The 20,151-nt window shown below is 39.4% G+C and overlaps 1 protein-coding gene across 3 annotated transcripts in view; it reads right to left on the bottom strand.

The window, feature by feature from the left end:
- Nucleotides 1–20,151, bottom strand: part of ANAPC10 (anaphase promoting complex subunit 10) — a 148,387-nt gene that overhangs the window by 125,115 nt on the left and 3,121 nt on the right. The gene's annotated exons all lie outside the window — the stretch shown is intronic.

Genomic DNA, 20,151 nt, shown 5'->3' with positions numbered 1-20,151 from the left:
CAAAAGCATTGGCAACAAAAGCCAAAATAGACAAATGGGATCTAATCAAACTTCAGAGCTTCTATATAGCAAATGAAACAATCATTAGAGTGAACTAGCAACCAACAGAATGGGAAAAAATTTTTACAATCTACCCATCTGACAAAGGGCTAATATCCAGAATCTGCGTAGAACTAAAACAGATTCACAAAAAAAAAAAAAAAAGCCCATTCAAAAGTGGGTAAAGGACATGAACAGACACCTTTCAAAAGAAGACATTTATAAGGCTAACAAACATATGAAAAAATACTCATCATCACTGACTATTAGAGAAATGCAAATCAAAACCACAGTGAGATACCATCTCACACCAGTTAGAAAGGTGATCATTAAAAAATCTGGAGACAACAGATGCTGGCGAGGATGTGGAGAAACAGGAACACTTTTACACTGTTGGTGGGAGTGTAAATTAGTTCAACCAAGACAGTATGGCGATTCCTCAAGGACATAGAAATAGAAATTCCATTTGACCCAGCAGTCCCATTGCTGGGCATATATCCAAAGGATTATAAATCATTCTATTATAAAGACACATGCACAGGTATGTTTACTGCGGCTCTGTTTACAATAGCAAAGACCTGGAACCAACCCAAATGCCCACCATTGATAGACTGGACAAGGAAAATGTGGCACATAAACACCATGGAATACCATGCAGCTATAAAAAAACTATGAGTTCATATCCTTTGTAGGGACAGGGCTGAATCTGGAAACAATCATTCACAGCAAAGTGGCAAGAACAGAAAAACAAACACTGCATGTTCTCACTCATAGGCGGGTGTTGAACAATGAGAACACATGGACACAGGGAGGGGAGCATCACACACTGGGGTCTGTTGAGGGGGAATAGGGTAGGGAGAGTGGGAGGTAGGGAGGTTGGGGAGGGATAACATGGGGAGAAATGCCAGATATAGGTGACAGGGGGATAGAAGCAGCAAATCACATTGCCATGTACCTCTGCAACAATCCTGCATGTTTTGCACATGTACCCTAGAACTTAAAGTGCAATAAAATATATATAAAAAAGAAAAAAAAAAAAGAATATTTCCTCTCCATGGCTAGTAAAAGTTGATATGTTTTGAAATTAATATACTAGATTTTGATCACTTTGCATAACTAAAATTTTAAATATATATTTAAGGTTTTTGTATTGATTACACTGTGAAATGATATTTTGATCATAGTGAGACAAATAAAATAATTGTACTTTTTTTTTTACTTTTTTAATGTGGTTGCTAGATAATTTTAAATTTCATAGGTGGTTTGTGTTACATTTCTGTTGTATAGCACTCCTCTGCACCCATGCTAAAATGCAGTTAATTTTTTAAATATTTACTCACATGACAGATAAAAAAATGTATTTCACATTTATTAATTATATTTCATGCTTATTCACATCCTCCTATATTTTCAATAAACTGGGCTTTTAATTATTTATAACACTTTTAATATTACAGATCTTTTTTGAGACAGGGTCTTGCTCTGACACACAGGCAGGAATGCAGTGGCACCATCATAGTTCACTGCAGCCATGACCTGCTGGGTTTATGCAATCGTCTCACTTCAGCCATCCTGGTAGTTTGCCCACAGGCATGTGCCACCACACCCAGTCACTATTATCAATATTATTAACACTCTGCCTGTTCCATGTAATCCAAACATGATTGGATTTGTATCTTAAATTTGCATCTGCTATCTTTATTGTGCATACTAGTAGATAAAAGAAGTTTATCCAGAGAAAGTGATTTTTGCATTGATTTTCAAAGTACTAGTTAGCTAGATAAAGAGGTACAATGGTAAAATTAAAGGGCATTCAGCAAAGAGGTAAGCATACAATGGCATGAATCAAGAAAAACGGCATATATGGAAAATAACAGTGGGTCCTTTGAGAGCTAAGGCTATACACTGGTGTGAAACAGGAAATGAATCGGACATATGAAAGGAGCTGGACCACATAGACCAGGGGCATCTAATCTTTTGGCTTCCCTTGGCCACATTGGAAGAACTGTCTTGGGCCCCATATAAAATACACTAATACTAACAATAGCTGATGAACTAAAAAAAAATAAATGATAATGTTTTAAGAAAGTTTATGCATTTGGTCCACATTCAAAGCCATCCTGGGTCATACACATTGACAAAATGTAAAAATTGGGCTATTACTTGTTCTGTAACTCTTAAAATATGGTAGCCACTAGCCACATGTGGCTACTTGAAATACAGCAAGTCCAAATTGAGATGTGTTGTAAGTGTAAAATACACACTAGTTTGAAGCTTAGTACGAAATGTAAAATACTTCATTAATAATAAAAGTCTAGTTATACAAGATTAAAATATATTATTACAATTAATTTCACCTTTTTTTAGCCCTTTTAAACATAGCTACTAGAAAATTGAAATTCCACATGAAACTTGTACATATATTTCATATTACATGTTCTATTGGACAGTGATGCTTCAAATCATGCATCATTCTTTCTTTATACAATATTGCTAAAGCTAATCCAGAATACTAGGTTATACAAGTTACAAGATAAAAAGCTGTTTTACCAGCCTGTGCAACAGAGTGCAACACCGTCTCTACAAAAAATAAAAAACTCTTAGCCAGGTGTGATGGCATTCAGGTGGCTGAGACAGGGGGATCACCTGAATCCTGAAGTTCGAGGCTACAGTGAGCAATGACTATGCCACTGCACTCTAGCCTGGGCAGCAGAGCAAGAACCCAACCAAAAAAAATAAATAAATAAAGAAACCCCAAAAACCCTGTTTTATCACCAATATAAAGAGTTCTAGGTCTTAAATCTCTTTCTTTTTAGTACTAGTTTATGAGTTCCCTAATAAAGGATAACTAAATCACATGATTCTTCCTTAAAACCTCCAGTTTAGTGCTCTGTTGATTAAAAGGGGGTTTTTTTCATTAATTTTATTTTAGCTACTTTAGCTAGGTTTTTTCTCCTTCATTTCACAACTTTATTATGTATGAGCTCAAAGTGAGCTCAAAGAGATTCATAAAATAAGTTTTGTTCTTAAAATGCAAAAAAATAAAAAATAAACAAAAATCTGAATCATTTATTCAGACTGAGATGTCCTATAATTCAAAACTGATGATTTAAAATTTGTCTTGGTGAGGCTGATGGCTCACACCTGTAATCCCAGCACTCTGGGAGGCCAAGGCTGGTGGATCATGAGGCCAGGAGTTCAAGACCAACCTGGCCAACATGGGGAAACCCTGTCTCTATTAAAAATACAAAAATTAGCTGGGCACAGTGGCAGGCACCTGTAATCCCAGCTACTCGGGAGGCTGAGACAGGAGAATTGCTTGAACCTGGGGTGGACCAGGGGGTGGGGGAGGTGAAGGTTGCAGTGAGCCAAGACTGCACTCCAGCCTGGGTGACAGGGTAAGACTCCACCTCAAAAAATAAAATAATAAATAAAATTCGTCTCTAAGATATCGCTTAGAAAGTTTCACAGTATAACCAAGTAGGTTTATTATCTTCAAGAACTGATTAGTCTAAATCTTTATGTCTGGAATACTAAATACGATTATCAACTTTTACTTCCTCAATTTGCCTTACAAACAAAACCTCTTACAAACATCTGCTTATATGCCAAGGCCAAGTCTCAACCTCTTTTCCAAAGCTTCCCACTCAGCATTGCATCTGAATTTTTCTTCATTTTTTTTTTTTTTTTTTGAGACAGTCTCACTCTGTCACCCAGGCTGCAGTGCAGTGGCATGATCTCGGCTTACAGCAACATCCACCTCCCGGGTTCAAGCAATTCCCAGAAGTGACTACTGCAGGTAGCTAAAGCTCACCTTTGCAGGGGGCAGGGCTTCAAAAGATGTCTAAATATGAAAGTCGCAAGAGTGAAGACTTGCTTCAGCTTCCCTCAGAGTAGCTGGGATTACGGTGCCTGCCACCACACCCAGCTAATTTTTTTTATTTTTAGTACAGATGGGGTTTCACCATGTTGGCCAGGCTGGCCTCAAACTCCTGACTTCAAGTGATCCGCCCACCTCAGTCTCCCAGTGTTGGGATTATAGGTATGAGCCACCGTGTCCAGCCCTGAATTGTTTAAACAAAAGAACTAAAACAAAGACATATCTATGATATCTGCTTTAACATTTATCAGGAATATGCACAGAAATAACACTATTACACAGAAAAAAACTCTTATATGATGTACTGGTTCTCTAATACAGTGGTTCTTACAGTGTCATCCCTGGACTAGAAGTATCATTATCACCTGGGAACTTGTTAGGAATTCCAGACATACATCAGACACTTTGAGAGCTTGGCCCTTTTGAGAGTCTGTGTTTTAATAAATCCTCTAGGTGATTCTGATGCATGCTAAAATGTTAGAATTACTGTTCTAAGGCAAGGTTTCCCAATCATGGGATTACTGATATTTGGGACTGAATAATTCTTTGGTACAGGGGTTGTCCTGTGCATTGAAAGGTATTTAGCAGTATCCCTGGGCTCTACCCACTATATGCCAATGGAAATACTCCCCCAATTCCCTCCACCTCTAGGTCCCCAGTAATCACAGCAATCAAAAATATCTCCAGACTTTGTCCCCTGGAGGACAAAATCATCTCCTGGTGAGAACTTCCCTAAAGAAAAGAAAATCAGTATTCCTCTGTGGTTACTGTTACTGTTTGGTAAATATTGATGCTTCCTTCCCCACTCTCCATGGGAGGGATATGATTCTGCACTCCAGTCATATTGAGGTTAAATTATGACTTATTTCAGTCAATATACTGTGACACAAGCAGAGGTGAAAATGTGCTTGCAAGGTCTGGCATGGTCTTCTGAATGCTCTGCATTCCACTAAGAGAATATGCCTGGACAAATGGATCAGACCTGAACCCAACTCACAGCCTAAAGCCAAGCCATCGCCAAAGCAAAAAGTAAATTTGGCTGATCATGCCACTGAGAAACTAGGGTTATTTGTTAAGCAGCATAAAACAGCCACTTTTCTTTCAAGCATATCTATTTTTCTTTTTTTTTTTTTTTTTTTTGAGATGAATTTTGCTCTTGTTGCCCAAGCTGGAGTGCAATGGCACGATCTCAGCTCACCGCAACCTCTGCCTTCCAGGTTCAAGCAATTCTCCTGCCTCAGCCTTCCAAATAGCTGGGATTACAGATGCGTGCCACCAGGCCAGGCTAATTTTATATTTTTAGGAGGGACAGCGTTTCTCCATGTTGGTCAGGCTGGTCTCGAACTCCCGACCTCAGGTGATCCACCTGCCTCGGTCTCCCAAAGTGCTGGGATTACAGGTGTAAGCCACCACACCCAGCCTCAAGCATATCTATTAACACAACTACTTTCACATTTGCTAGAGGGCTTTTTTTTTTTTTTTTTTTTTTCTGAGACAGGGTCTCATTCTGTTGCGCTGGCTGGAGTATAGTGAACCGATCATAGCTCACTGCAGCCTCAACCTCCTCAGGCTCTACTAGGGGGCTATTTTAACTGAGGTGAATGTCTTAACTATGAACCTAAAGATAGATAGCAAATGGTCTCTGTAAAGAAGTTTATCTATACCGTGCACTAGACCTATGCTGCGGCTATAAACATTTAAACTAAGAAAAACTAAGTAAAATTAAAAATTTGGTTCCTCAGTAACAGTATTAATATTTCAAATGTTCAATAGTTGCATAATGCTAGTGGTTACCTCATTGCATGGTGCACCAATTTCTAATGGACAGCACTGCTAGATTTAAGCAGATAAATTATAATATGACGTATGAATTCAGTAATAAGAGTTTGGGCGCATCACTTGGGGTTAAGAGTTTGAGACCAGCCTGGCCAATATGGTGAAACCCTGTCTCTACTAAAAATATAAAACATTAGCCAAGTAGAGCAGTACACGCCTGTAATCTTAGCAACCTGGGAGGCTGAGGCAGGAGAACTGCTTGAACCCAGGAGATGGAGGTTGCATTGAGCTGAAATCACAACGCTGCACTACATCCCGGGAGACAGAGCGAGGCTCCATCTCAAAAAATAAAAATAAAAGAGAGATGAAGAATTAACTAACTTCTTGAAACACTTGTTTCCTCTTGGGTTCTATCCATGATTTCCCACTCTTGGTTTTCATCCTAGTTCACTAGCCACTTCTTAGTATCCTTTGTTGACACCTCTTCCTCTACTCTGCCAGATCTCTTCATCTTGAAGTCTCCCAAAGTTTTATTCTTTTCTCTAAATACATTCTCTCCCTAGGTGAGTTAGTCCAGTTGCCTTAGAATATCATCAGCACACTGATGACCTTCAAATGTGTATCTCCAACCCAGAACTTTAAGCAGAGCTCCCAGATGCTATAGTCAATTGCTTACTAAACACTTCAACTAGAATAATTAGGTATCTCAAAATTAACATATATAAATCAAATTATTTATTTTTCAACCCAAAATCTACTTAATCCTTCCCCCTCCCTCCTTCTTTCTCAACTCAGGAAACAGTATGAGTTGTTCTGCCAGAAAGGTCACTCTTGAAGGTTTCCTTCAGTAAATCATAACTATTCCAGCTCTAAAAATATATCCCAAAGCCATCATTTCTTTCCATATCAACAGCTCTTAAGCCTAGCCCAAACCAACATCATCTCTAACATAAATTATTGTAATATCATTTCCTCCACTAGTCTCCACCATTATGCCATACCAACCATTATCCATAGTGGCAACAGTGATCTTTTTAAAATTCTCTATCAGATCATCTTCCTCTCCTACTTAACATCTCCACTGGTTTCCCTTTGTACTTAAGATCAAAACTCTTTTTTAGGGCCTACACAAGTCATGTAATCTGGCCCGTGTCTAATTACATTTCCAATCTAATCTACCATTTCTCCTCCTTGCTCACTACTCTCCATCCCCTAGAGCCTTCTTTCTGAACCTCTAAAACCCCAAATCAACTAACTTAGAGCCTTGGAACTAACCTCCCAGTATAAAGAAAGTTCTCTGAAATCTTTGCACAATGAATTCTTCTTAACATTCATGTCTTTGTGCAAATTTCACTTATAAAAGAGACTTCCGCTAGGCATGGTGGCTCCCGCCTGTAATCTCAGCACTTTGGGAAGCCAAGGGGAGCAGATCATAATGTCAGGAGTTTGAGATCAACCTGGTCAATATGGTGAAACCCCATCTCTACTAAAAATATGAAAATCAGCCTGGTGTGGTGGTGCATGTCTGTAGTCCCAGCTACTCAGAAGGCTGAGGCAGAAGATTCACTTGAAGCAGGAGGCAGAGATTGCAATGAGCTGAGACTGCGCCACTGCGCTTCAGCCTGGGTGACAGAGCCAGACTCTGTCTCAAAAAAGAAGAAAAAAAGGAAAAAGAAAAAGGAGGCCTTCCATAATCCCACAATTTAAAGTAGCCTCCCACTCAAAGTTACTTTCTATTACATTGCTGTCTTATTTTCTGCAAAGCAAATATCACTATTCAACTCAGAAACCTTTTAACTCAAAGGCCATAATTGTCAGTTATAGCATAAACTTAAATAAAAATTTGGTGAGTTTTTATTTTAAGAAAAACAGAAATTACAAGATCCCATTATCCTTCTAAAAATTGACTCAATATCTTCATGAAAACAGGGAACAGAATTGGGATCCAAGATGGCTGATTAGGAGCAGCTAAGGATTGCAGCTCCCAGCGAAAGCATGGAGGGTGAATGGATGCGGCATTTACATACGGATTTTTATTGCCCACAGACCAGGAGATTCCCAGGTGGAGGAGCCCCACAGGTTGCCAGCACGGCTGTTTTGGCTGGCGCCCCGGCGCCATGGTTCTCTGCACAAAATACATGGGTCCAGGCACCATTTTAGCTGGCGATTGGAGCTCCTGGGAGACAGAGTTGCCCATTCAACTGATAAACTGAAACAGGGAACCAGGCCAGGAGATTCCTGGACAAAAGAAGTGCCAGGAATCTCAGCGTGGCTGTTTCAGCTGGCGCAGGGGGTCGCCGCATGGGAAATCACACAGATCCCTGCACCTTTTCAACAGGCGAATGGAACACCTGGCAGAGTTGCCCGTTCAACTGGAAAAAAAAAAGTAGGGGGAGTCTGAGGCAAACAGCCAGGTGAACAGGCTCGGCTGGTCCCACGTCCACAAAGAAACAGCAATCTGAAACACTTTGGATTGAGAGTTTCACAGCAGGCACAGCTGAAGCCAGGACGGTCCAGCTCTGTGGGGGAGGGGCGTCCGCCATTACCAAGGCAGTCCACCACTACGGAGGTAGTCCACCATTGCTAAGGCACCCGGCCATTGGCAAGGCACCCCACCATTACAGAGAGAGTCTGCCATTACAGAGGTGGGCTGCCATTGCTGAGGCAGTTCTAACTATACCCGTATAAACAGGACTGCAGGGAAGTTCACATGGCTGCTGGGTGGAGCCCACAGCAGCTCAGCAAAGCCTCTGCAGGCAGACAGTGACTAGGCTGCCTCCACGCTGGGCAGGGCAGCCCTGAAAAAAGCAGCAGGACAAAAACTTAAAAATAAAGCCCTAACTCCCCGGGACAGAGAACGTGGGGGGAAAAAAGGGGTTTATGAGTTCTGCTGCAGCAGACTTAAATGTACCTGCCCAGCAGCTCTGAATGAACAATGGAGCTCACATCTCAGCACTTGAGCTCCTATAAAGGACAGACTACCTCCTCAAGCAACTCCTTGACCCCCGTATATCCAAAGAGTCACCTCATAAAGGAGAGCTCATACTGGCATCGAGCAGGTATCCTTCAGGGACAAAGATGGCAGAAGAAACTGGAAGCAACCCTTACTGTTCTGCAGCTGCTGCAGGAGATCCCCAGGCAAGCAGGGCCTGGAGTGGACCTCAGCAGTCCTACAACAAAGGGGCCTGAATGTCAGAGGGAAAACTAAGAAAGAGAAATAAATAACTTCATCATCAACAAACTGGACGTCCACTCAGAGACCCAATCTGAAAGCCAACAACTACAAACACGACAGGTGGATAAATCCACAAAAATGGGAAGAAACCAGCACAAAAAGAATGAAAACACCCAAAACCAGAACGCCTCTCCTTCTACAAGGGATCACAACTCCTCACCAGCAAGAGAACAAGGCTGGATGGAGAATGAGTGTGATGAACTGCTAGAAACAGGCTTCAGAAGGTGGGTAATAAGAAACTTCACTGAGCTAAAAGAACATGTTAAATCAAAATGCAAAGAAACTAAGAACCTTGAAAAAAGATTTGATGAAATGCTAACAAGAATAAACAACTTAGAGAGGAATATAAGTGATTAGATGGAGCTGAAAAACACAACACAAGAACTTTGAGAAGCACACGTCAGTTTCAACAGCTGAATTGACCAAGCAGAAGAAAGGATATCAGAGATTGAAGATCAACTCAATGAAATAAAACGAGAAGGCAAGATTAGAGAAAAAAGCATAAAAAGGAATGAACAAAGTCTCCAAGAAATATGGGGCTATGTGAAAAGACCTAATCTACGTTTGATAGGTGTACCTGAATGTGACGGAGAGAATGAATCCAAGCTGGAAAATACTCTTCAGGATATTATGCAGGAAAACTTCCTCAACCTAGCAAGGCAGGCCAATATTCAAGTCCAGGAAATACAGAGAACACCACAAAGATATTCCTCAAGAACAGCAACCTCAAGGCACATTATCGTCAGATTCACCAGGGTTGAAATCAAGGAGAAAATGCTAAGGGCATCCAGACAGAAAGGTCGGGTTACCCACAAAGGGAAGAGCATCACACTCACAGCAGATCTCTCAGCAGAAACCCTACAAGCCAGAAGAGAGTGGGGGCCAACATTCAACATCCTTAAAGAAAAGAACTTTCAACCTAGAATTTCATATCCAGCCAAACTAAGCTTCATAAGTGAAGGAGAAATAAAATCCTTTGGAAACAAGCAAGTACTTACAGATTCCATCACCACCAGGCCTGCTTTACAAGAGCTCCTGAAAGAAGCACGAAACATAGAATGGAACAACCAGTACCAGCCACTCCAAAAACATACCAAATGGTAAAGAGCATCGACACAATGAAGAAATGGCATTAACTAATGGGCACAACAGCCAGCTAGCATCAAAATGGCAGGATCAAATTCTCACATAACAATATTAACCCTAAATGTAAATGGGCTAAATGCCCCAAGCAAAAGACATAGACTAGGAAATTGGATAAAAAGCCAAAACCCGTCAGTGTGCTGTATCCAGGAAACCCAGCTCACATGCAAGGATACACAAAGGGATGAATTAACATTTGCCAAGCAAATGGAGAGGAAAAAAAAAGCAGGAGTTGCAATTCTAGTCTCTGATAAAATAGACTTTAAACCAACAAAGATCAAAAGAGACAAAGAAGGGCATTACATAATGGTAAAAGGATCAATGCAACAAGAAGAGCTAACGATCCTAAATATATACGCACCCAACACAGGAGCACCTAGATACATAAAGCAAGTTCTTAATGACTTACAAAGAGACTTAGACTCCCACACAATAATAGTGGGAGACTTTAACACCCCATTGTCAATATTAGAGAGATCAACGGGACAGAAAATTAACAAGGATATCCAGGAACAAGCCTGTACCAAGCAAACCCAATAGACATATACAGAATTCTCCACCCCAAATCCCCAGGATATACATTCTTCTCAGCACCATGTTGCACCTACTCTAAAACTGACCACGTAATTGGAAGTAAATCACTCCTGAGCAATGCAAAAGAATGGAAATCATAACAAACAGTCTCTCAGACTACAGTGCAATCAAGTTAGAACTCAGAATTCAGAAACTAACTCAGAACCGCAGTTTCATGGAAACTGAACAACTGGCTCTTGAATGTTGACTGGATAAACAATGAAATGAAGGCAGAAATAAAGATGTTCTTCAAAACCTACGAGAACGAAGACACAACATACCAGAATCTCTAGGACACATTTAAAAGTGTCTAGAGGAAAATATATAGCAATAAATGCCCACATGAGAAGCAAGGAAAGATCTAAAATTGACACCCTACCGTCAAAATTGAAAGAGCTAGAGGAGCAAGATCAAAAAAACTCAAAACCCAGCAGAAGACAAGAAATAACTAAGATCACAGTGGAACTGAAGGAGATAGAGACACAAAAAACCCTTCAAAAAATCTATAAATCCAGGAGATGGTTTTTTTAAAAGATCAACAAAACAGATCACCAGCCAGATTAATAAAAAAGAAAAGAGAAAATAATCAAATAGATGCAATAAAAAACGGTAAAGGGGATATCACCACAGATTCCACAGAAATACAAACCATCATCAGAGATTATTACAAACAACTCTATGCACATAAACTAGTAAACCTGGAAGAAACGGATAAATTCCTGGACACTTGCATCCTCCCAAGCCTAAACCAGGAAGAAGTTGAAACCCTGAATAGACCAATAACAAAGGCTGAAGTTGAGGCAGCAATTAAGAGCCTACCACCCAAAAAAAGCCCAGGTCCAGAGGGGTTCACAGCCGAATTCTACTAGACATACAAAGAGGAGCTGGTACCATTCCTTCTGAAACTATTCCAAAGAGTCCAAAGAGAGGGAATCCTTCCCAAATCATTTTATGAGACCAACATCATCCTCATACCAAAACCTGGCAGAGACTGAGCAAGAAAAGAAAACTTCAGGCCAATATCCATGATGAACATAGATGCAAAAATCTTCAATAAAATACTGACAAGCCGATTGCAACAGCACATCAAAAAGCTTAAATCACCATGATCAAGTAGGCTTCATCCCAGGGATGCAAGGCTGGTTCAACATACACAAGTCTATAAATGTAATTCACCACATAAACAAAACCAAAGAAAAAAACCACATGATTATCGCAATTGATGCAGAGAAGGCCTTTGACAAAATTCAACAGCCCTTTACGCTAAAAACCCTCAATAAACTAGGTATTGACGGAATGTGTCTCAAAATAATAAAAGCTATTTACAACAAACCAACAGCCAATATCATACTGAATGGGCAAAAACTGGAAGCATTCCCTTTGAAATCTGCCACTAGACAAGAATGCCCTCTCTTACCACTCCTATTCAATATAGTATTGGAAGTTCTAGCCAGAGCAATCAGGCAAGAAAAAGATATAAAGGGTACTCGAATAGGAAAGGAGGAAGTCAAATTGTCTCTATTTGCAGACAACATGACTGTATATTTAGAAGACCCTATCGTCTCAGCCCCAAATCTCCTGAAACTGATAAGCAACTTCAGCAAAGTCTCAGGATACAAAATCAATGTGCAGAAATCACAAGCATTCCTACACACCAATAACAGACTTAAAGAGAGCCAAATCAAGAATGAACTGCCATTCGCAATTGCTACAAAGAAAATAAAATACCTAGGAATACAACTAACGAGGAACGTAAAGGAACTCTTCAAGGAGAACTACAAACCACTGCTCAAGGACACAAACAGATGGAGAAACATTCCATGCTCATGGTTAGAAAGAATCAATATCATGAAAACGGCCATACTGCCCAAAGTAATTTACAGATTGAATGCTATCTGCATCAAGCTACCAATGACCTTCTTCACAGAACTGAAGAAAACCACCTTAAACTTCATATGGAACCAGAAGAGAGCCAACATAGCCAAGACAATTCTAAGCAAAAAGAACAAAGCAGGAAGCATCACACTACCAGACTTCAAACTATACCACAAGGCTACAGTAATCAAAATAGCATGGTACTGGTACCAAAACAGAGATATAGACCAATGGAATAGGACAGAGGCACTGGAGGCAACACCACACATCTACAACTGTCTGATCTTTGACGAATCTCACAAAAACAAGGAATGGGGAAAGGATTCCCTGTTCAAGAAATGGTGATTGGGAAAACTGGCTAGCCATGAGCAGAAAGCAGAAACTGGACCCCTTCCTGACACCTTACACTAAAATTAACTCCAGATGGATTAAAGGCTTAAACATAAGACACAACACCATAAAAACCCTACAAGAAAATCTAGGCAATACCATTCAGGACACAGGCATAGGCAAAGACTTCATGACCAAAACACCAAGAGCACTGGCAACAAAAACCAAAATAGGCAAATGGGATCTAATCAAACTCCAAAGCTTCTGCACAGCAAAAGAAACAGTCAATAGAGTGAACCGGCAACCAACAGAATGGGAAAAGATTTTTACAATCTACCCATCTGACAAAGGGCTAATATCCAGAATCTACAAAGAACTAAAACAGATTTACAAGAAAAAAACAAACAAGCCCATTCAAAAGTGGGCAAAGGATATGAACAGACACTTTACAAAAGAAGACATACATGAGGCCAACAAACATATGAAAAAATGCTCATCATCACTGGTCATTAGAGAAATGCAAATCAAAACTACATTGAGATACAATCTCACGTCAGTTAGAATGGCACCAGAGACTACAGATGCTAGAGAGAATGTGGAGAAATAGGAATACTTTTACACTGCTGGTGGGAGTGTAAATTCGTTGAACCATTGTGGAAGACAGTGTGGCGACTTCTCAAGGACCTGGAAATAGAAATTCCATTTGACCCAGCAGTCCCATTACTGGGTATATATCCAAAGGTTTATAAATCATTCTACTATAAGAACACATGCATACAAATGTTCATTGCAGCACTGTTTACAATAGCAAAGACCTGGACCCAACCCAAAAGCCCATCGATGATAGACTAGACAGGGAAAATGTGGCACATATGCACCATGGAATACTATGCAGCCATAAAAAACGATGAGTTTGTGTCCTTTGTATGGACATGGATCAACCTGGAAACCATCATTCTCAGCAAACTGACACAAGAACAGAAAATCAAACACCGCATGTTCTCACTCATATATGGGTGTAGAACAATGAGAACACATGGACACAGGGAGGGGAGCATCACACATTGGGGTCTGTCGGGGGGAAACGGGAGGGACAGTGGGGGGTGGGGAGTTCGGGAGGGGGAGCATGGGGAGAAATGCCAGATATAGGTGATGGAGAGGAAGGCAGCAAATCACACTGGCATGTGTGTACCTATGCAACAATCTTGCATGTTCTTCACATGTACCTCAAAACCTAAAATGCATTAAAAAAAAAAATTTTTAAAAAAACAGGGAACAAATAGCGTACAAGTCCTGTGAGACATTCACAAAATACAGTTGTACTGAATCCCTTATTTGTATCAAATACAGAGTTAAACATAGCAGATGTACCTATTTTTCCCCTAAATTTGTTTTTCAACATTGGGTAAATTTGGTGCTTATGAAATGATTAAATTATTTTAAAGACCGTATTACATGGTAGCAGTCATAAATAAATCCATTCTTTTGTTTTTTCAGTCTTTTAGGCAGAGATTAACAATTGTGCTGAATTCTAAGACTGTTTTGTGGTGTATGTTCAACCAAGCTGAATCTACTAAACACATTCCAACTTTAATCTTAGTGAAATATTGAACCATTATTTACGAAGATACAAAAATAGTTTTGCAAAACCATGTGCCACCTACCATCTTGTAGCAGGCAAATAAATTTGTATCTCCCAAAGGCTGATATTAACGTTTTGAAAATTTCTTAAAACCCTCCTTTATATCACTTCTTATATGACTTATTGTATGTCTCCTAACTGATTTCCTTTTTACCTTGTTATTTCTTGAGACGGAGTCTCACTCTGTCGCTCAAGCTGGAATGCAGTGGTGCAATCTTGGCTCACTGCAACCTCCACCTCCCAGGTTCAAGCTATTCTCCTGCCTCAGCCTCCTGAGTAGCTGGAATTACAGGCATGCACCACCATGCCCAGCTAATTTTTTTGTATTTTTGATAGAGACGGGGTTTCACCATGTTGGTCAGGCTGTTCTCCAACTTCTGACCTCATGATCCGCCCACCTTGGCTTCCCAAAGTGCTGGCATTACAGGTGGGAGCTACTGTGCCAGCCTCCTTTTTATCTTGCCTCACTTCAATCCATCTTCAACAAGTCTTAAATATGAACAAACACTGACTGTTTTACTGTTACTTACCTTTTCAATTGCTCATATTATCTATACAGTAAAGTATAAACTATTGAATAAAGTTTTCTATAATCAGCCTTCTACTTAACTACATAACTTCACATATGCCATTTGCCTAGGTTCTAGTCTCATTTATTACATGAAATTCATTGAATAAGCTATGTTTTGTTTAAGTTGTATATCTCTGCACATACTATCATCCTTTGGCATCCAAGGAGGATTGGTACCAGGACCTCTGTGGATACCAAAATCCACTGGGGCTCAAGTCCCTTATTTAAAATGGCTCCTCTTGTACACTTTAAATCATCTCTAGATTACTTATAATACCTAATATAATGTAAATATGTAAAAAGTTGTACCATTGTTTTTTCTATTTGTGTTATATTTGTTGTTGTATTGTTATTTTTTGTGTGTTTTTCCCAACTATTTCCAATCTTCAGTTAGTTGAATCTATGCAATTAGAACCTACAGCTACGGGGGGGCTAGCCATCCCATTTCCCATGCTTTTATGTCCTCAGTGAAATTCTATTCTTGCTTCATCATACAGAATAATCATCACCTCCATGCAGCGTTCCATGATCCTTTCAAGCAAAGTCAGTCACTTTCTTCTTTGGGCTACTTCTACAAAGAGCCCATACTTAGTGGAAAGTAGTACTGCGTGGTGGAGTCTGTCTTGAATTCTAGAATTTCCTGCTTATCATGTGATCTTTCTTTGTTAAATTACTTAATCTTTCTGTACTAGAGTTTACTTGTTTGAAAAATTATAAAAGAAATAGTACAACTTTGTATAACTTTTGAAAACTTTACTGAGATAATTGGTTATTTTATGCATGTAAAGTTCTTAGAACAGGACCCATTTCTTAGTAAGCACTAAATAAAAGTTATTAATTACACCGTGTAATAATAGTTTAAAGCTATACTTCCTCCACTAGATTGTGAAGTCCTTGACAGTAGGGACTGTGTCTTTTTGTCTTTCAATCTCTAATAAATTTTAGTTACAAATCTCAGTATCTGCTGACTTAAACTGAAAAATATCTGACCCTAAAGAAGCAAAAGATTGGGCAATCACTTTCTCATGCAGTTTCCTGTTTATAAAGAGTAGACATTCTTAATATGTAAAGTGCTAATCATATATTTCACTGATGGACTGAAAGCTCAAAATCACATCAAGTAAGATGTATGACGTTGCACTAATGAACTTCATGAATTTCATACTCAACACATTTTTAAGTGATCCTGCCACTCTTCCAGTAGCAATAACTATTGTTCTCTTCTGCACCTCCAAGATGTCAGAGCAGTGGGGCATCTTCAGAGAACTGGTGACATGTGTTGCTCTCTTCAAATCAGTGACTGGTGCCATATTGTGTTAGAAATAAGATATGAATCAGTGCTAGTTTACCAAAGAAGGCAAACTTTACCAAAGGAGTTCAACTAGCACTGATTAATATATCATTACTGACACCAGTAAAGTTATACTATTAGATCAAACAGTGAAAGATGTTCAATTTAAGCATATTCACAGGAATATCTGATGAGATAATGAATATTAAGGAATTTCAAAGCAATCTAAAAAAAAGTTGGAAAAGCTTTTAAAAAGTTGGGGGAAAAATCACCTCCACAGTATTCCATAGTATATATATGCCACATTTTCTTTATTCAGTCTATCATTGATGAGCCTTTGGGTTGATTCCACATCTTTGATATTGTGAATAGTGCTGCACGTGAACATATATGTGCATTTATCTGTGTCACAGAATGATTTATATTCCTTTGGGCATATATCCAGTAATGGGATTGCTGGGTCAAATGGTATTTCTGGTTCTAGACCTTTGAGGACTCACCACACTGTCTTCCACAATGGTTGAACTAATTTACATTTCCACCAACAGTGTAAACACGTGGCATACTATCCAGCCATAAAAAGAAATGAGATAATGTCTTTGCAGGGACTTGAATGCAGCTGGAAGCCATTATCCTCAGCAAACTAACACAGGAACAGAAAACCAAACACCACCTGTTCTCCCTTATAAGTGGGAGCTAAACAATGATAACACATGGACACAGGGAGGGGAACATCACACACTGGGGCCTTTTGGGGAGATGGAGTGGAGGGGGAAAGCATTTGGCTTAATACCTAGGTGATAAGTTGATAGGTGCAGCAAACCACCACGGCACACATTTACCTATGTCACAAACCTGCATGTCCTACACATGTACCCCAGAACTTAAAATTTAAAAAAATCACCTCCATCCAAACAACAAGAAAAAGCTGGATAAACTACAAACTCCTACCAGACAGCCTGAAATCCAAGAATGGGGCAGCCCCCATTCTGAGAAGAAAAAAAGATTACAGATTGTCCCAACTGTAGTAGGGCATAGGAGGAAGGAATACAGAACAAATAAAAACATAAGAAGAAACGAAGTATAACTTTAATAATTTGCCAAAGACCAAATGCATGCCAGCATAATAATACAGAAACACTGAGAGCCCCAAACACAAGGTGAATTCACATTGACTCTCAGACTCTTTTGCAAGGGCCCTCACTTTGCACATAAAGATTGCAAGAGGGCAAAAGACTAAAGAGCCTAAGTCACAGAGGAGGGGACTGATCACCACTGAAGGAAAGCAAGAAGTTCTACCGTCCTTCCCAAACCCTTTTCTCCCATGGAGCAAAGGACTTAAGCTGCTGCAGAAGGAGAATCAACCCTGTTGACCCAAGGACACAAATACACATCCATCCTTGCTGAAAGATGAGTAAAAGAAAAAACCCTCTACAACTGGGAGAGGGGCAAACAAGAGTCCTTTCTCAGAGTGAGGGAGAAAACTGTCTTCCACAAAAGACCAGCCACAGATACAAGGCTGCCATGAACAGGAGGAGCCAAAATTCTGAGAATGACCCACCCTCAAGGCCAGGCACATAGGGCCTACCTAAGATTGCTGCTGGACTAGAAAAAGAGAGAACTGGCTGGGCATGGTGGCTCACACCTATAATCCCAGCACTTTGGGAGGCCGAGGCGGGTAGATTACCTGAGGTCAGGAGTTAGAGACCAGCCTGACCAACGTGGGGAAACCCCGTCCTCCCCCCACCAAAAAAAGAAAGAAAAACAGAGAACTACCCTGCATCTCGTCCCTTGAACTGAGAAACAAAACACAGTATTCTACGGCTGGAAGTAGGGCAAGAGCATGGAGAGGGGCACCCTCTTAAAGCACAAGTGTGCTGGAGCACAGGAAAACAGGCGTAGAACTATTACATAAGAAAGTGTCTCTGGCATGATGGTCCCACAATAAGCACAGAGCATCTTTAGAGAAATCTGAAGCCTGTGAGGCACTGAAGGTAACCACAGCAAAAACAAAACCCAAACTCTCCTCAATTCCTAAGTAATGCAAATCCCACAATAAAGAACAAATAATAGAAAAAGGTGCTCATTTCAAGGTGTAAATACTATTTATCTTAGTATCTACTAATCTGCATATAATATTTGGCACCCAACAGAAAAAAATGACAAATGAAAAGAAAACCAGAATTATCATAAACAGGAATAGACCAGAGATGCCCCACTTGTTGGAACTACCAGACAGGAATTTTAAATAACTATAACTTTGACTAATATTTTTAAAAAAAACCTAGAAAGGTAAAAAGATAAAATGTGTTAATAGAAATTTCAATAGAAATGAAAACTGAGTCAAATGGAAGAGCTACAAATAAAAAATATAAAATCACAGATGAAAAATTTCTTAGGCAGAATCATCAGTAGATTCAATAAAGCCAAAGGCAAATGCAGCAGATTTGAAGCTAGGCCAATGAAAAATACCCAAACTAAAACACAAATTTAAAAAAAAAAAAAGTGAAAAAAAATAGAGTATCCAAAAGCTGTGGGATAAAACCAAATGGTCTAGCGTATGTATATTTGGATTCCCAGATTCCTAGAAAGATACTAGAGAAGAAATAGGGAAAAATAAATAATTTAAGAAATAATGGACAGAATGTCTTTTACAACCTAGTCTCAAAAGTCATATACCACCAGTTTCGCCATATTCTACTGGTCCCAAAGACCTATCCTGACACAATCTGGAAGGGGTCTACAGAAGGGCATGAATACCAGCAGGCAAGGATAACTGGAGACCATTTTGAAAGCTGGCTGCTACAAATCTGGTGAATGGATAAACAAACTGGGATACCCATATCGTGGAAGAGTAATCAACAATAAAAAGGAACAAACTACAGATATGTGCGACAGCAAAACTCACAAGTGAATCATGCTACATGAAAGAAGTTAGACCCAATAAGCTACACACAGTATGATTACATTTATATTGGCATTCTGGGAAAGGTGAAACCAAAGGGACCCAAAACAGATCAGAGTTGTCAGGGACTTGAAAAGGCACAGAAGACATAAGGGAACTTTGTGGAATGATGACAATGCTATACATTTGATTATAATGATGCTTACATGACTGGCATGTTTGTAAAATTCATAGAACTCTACACTTAAAAAGGATGAGTTTTATAATATATAAATTATACCTCAATAAAGTGCTCATAAAAGGAGAAAGAAAGGAACCTTGAAGGGAAGCAGAGGAGGCTTGGTTGAGAGGATGGCTATAGGAGTCTTAATGTGTAAATAATAAAAGTTTCTGAAAGAAAGATGACTGAAAACTAAACAAATAACATTATAAAGTCCCTCAAGCTAAAGACATTTCTCTAACCTTTAGTCTGCAGATGAAAACTGCCTACCAAATTATGTGTTATGGGGGTGAGAAAATATATCCTGGCAAAAGTTATGAACTCAAGAATAAAGAGAAAAATCTTAGATGCATTCAGGAAAAAAACAAGTTACAGTACTTAGGAAAAAAAAGAGACAGGCATAGGCCTTTCTACCTACAACATGGCAAAAGAAGATAGTGAAAAAGCATTCATAAAGAAAAGAACTGCCACTCAGGAATTCTGTCCCAACGAAAAATAAAAGGAAAGTATTTTGGTATATGTTAGCATTCACTTATCCAATTGAGAGAAATAGACAAAAAAAAAAAGCTAACTAAGAACTGAATCATAGCAGAGATGGGGAGGAAAAGAGAGGAGACCTTATGACATATGTAGTTAAATCTAACTAGGGATTAGTAAAGAAACTAGACAGA

The sequence above is a fragment of the Sapajus apella genome, unplaced genomic scaffold, assembly GCF_009761245.1.
Source record: "Sapajus apella isolate SASKATOON/1434 unplaced genomic scaffold, GSC_monkey_1.0 scaffold61, whole genome shotgun sequence".
In the NCBI taxonomy this organism is placed as follows: Eukaryota; Metazoa; Chordata; class Mammalia; order Primates; family Cebidae; genus Sapajus; species Sapajus apella.
The sequence above is the reverse complement of the archived record's forward strand: the minus strand, read 5'-3'. Positions and strand labels throughout refer to the sequence as shown.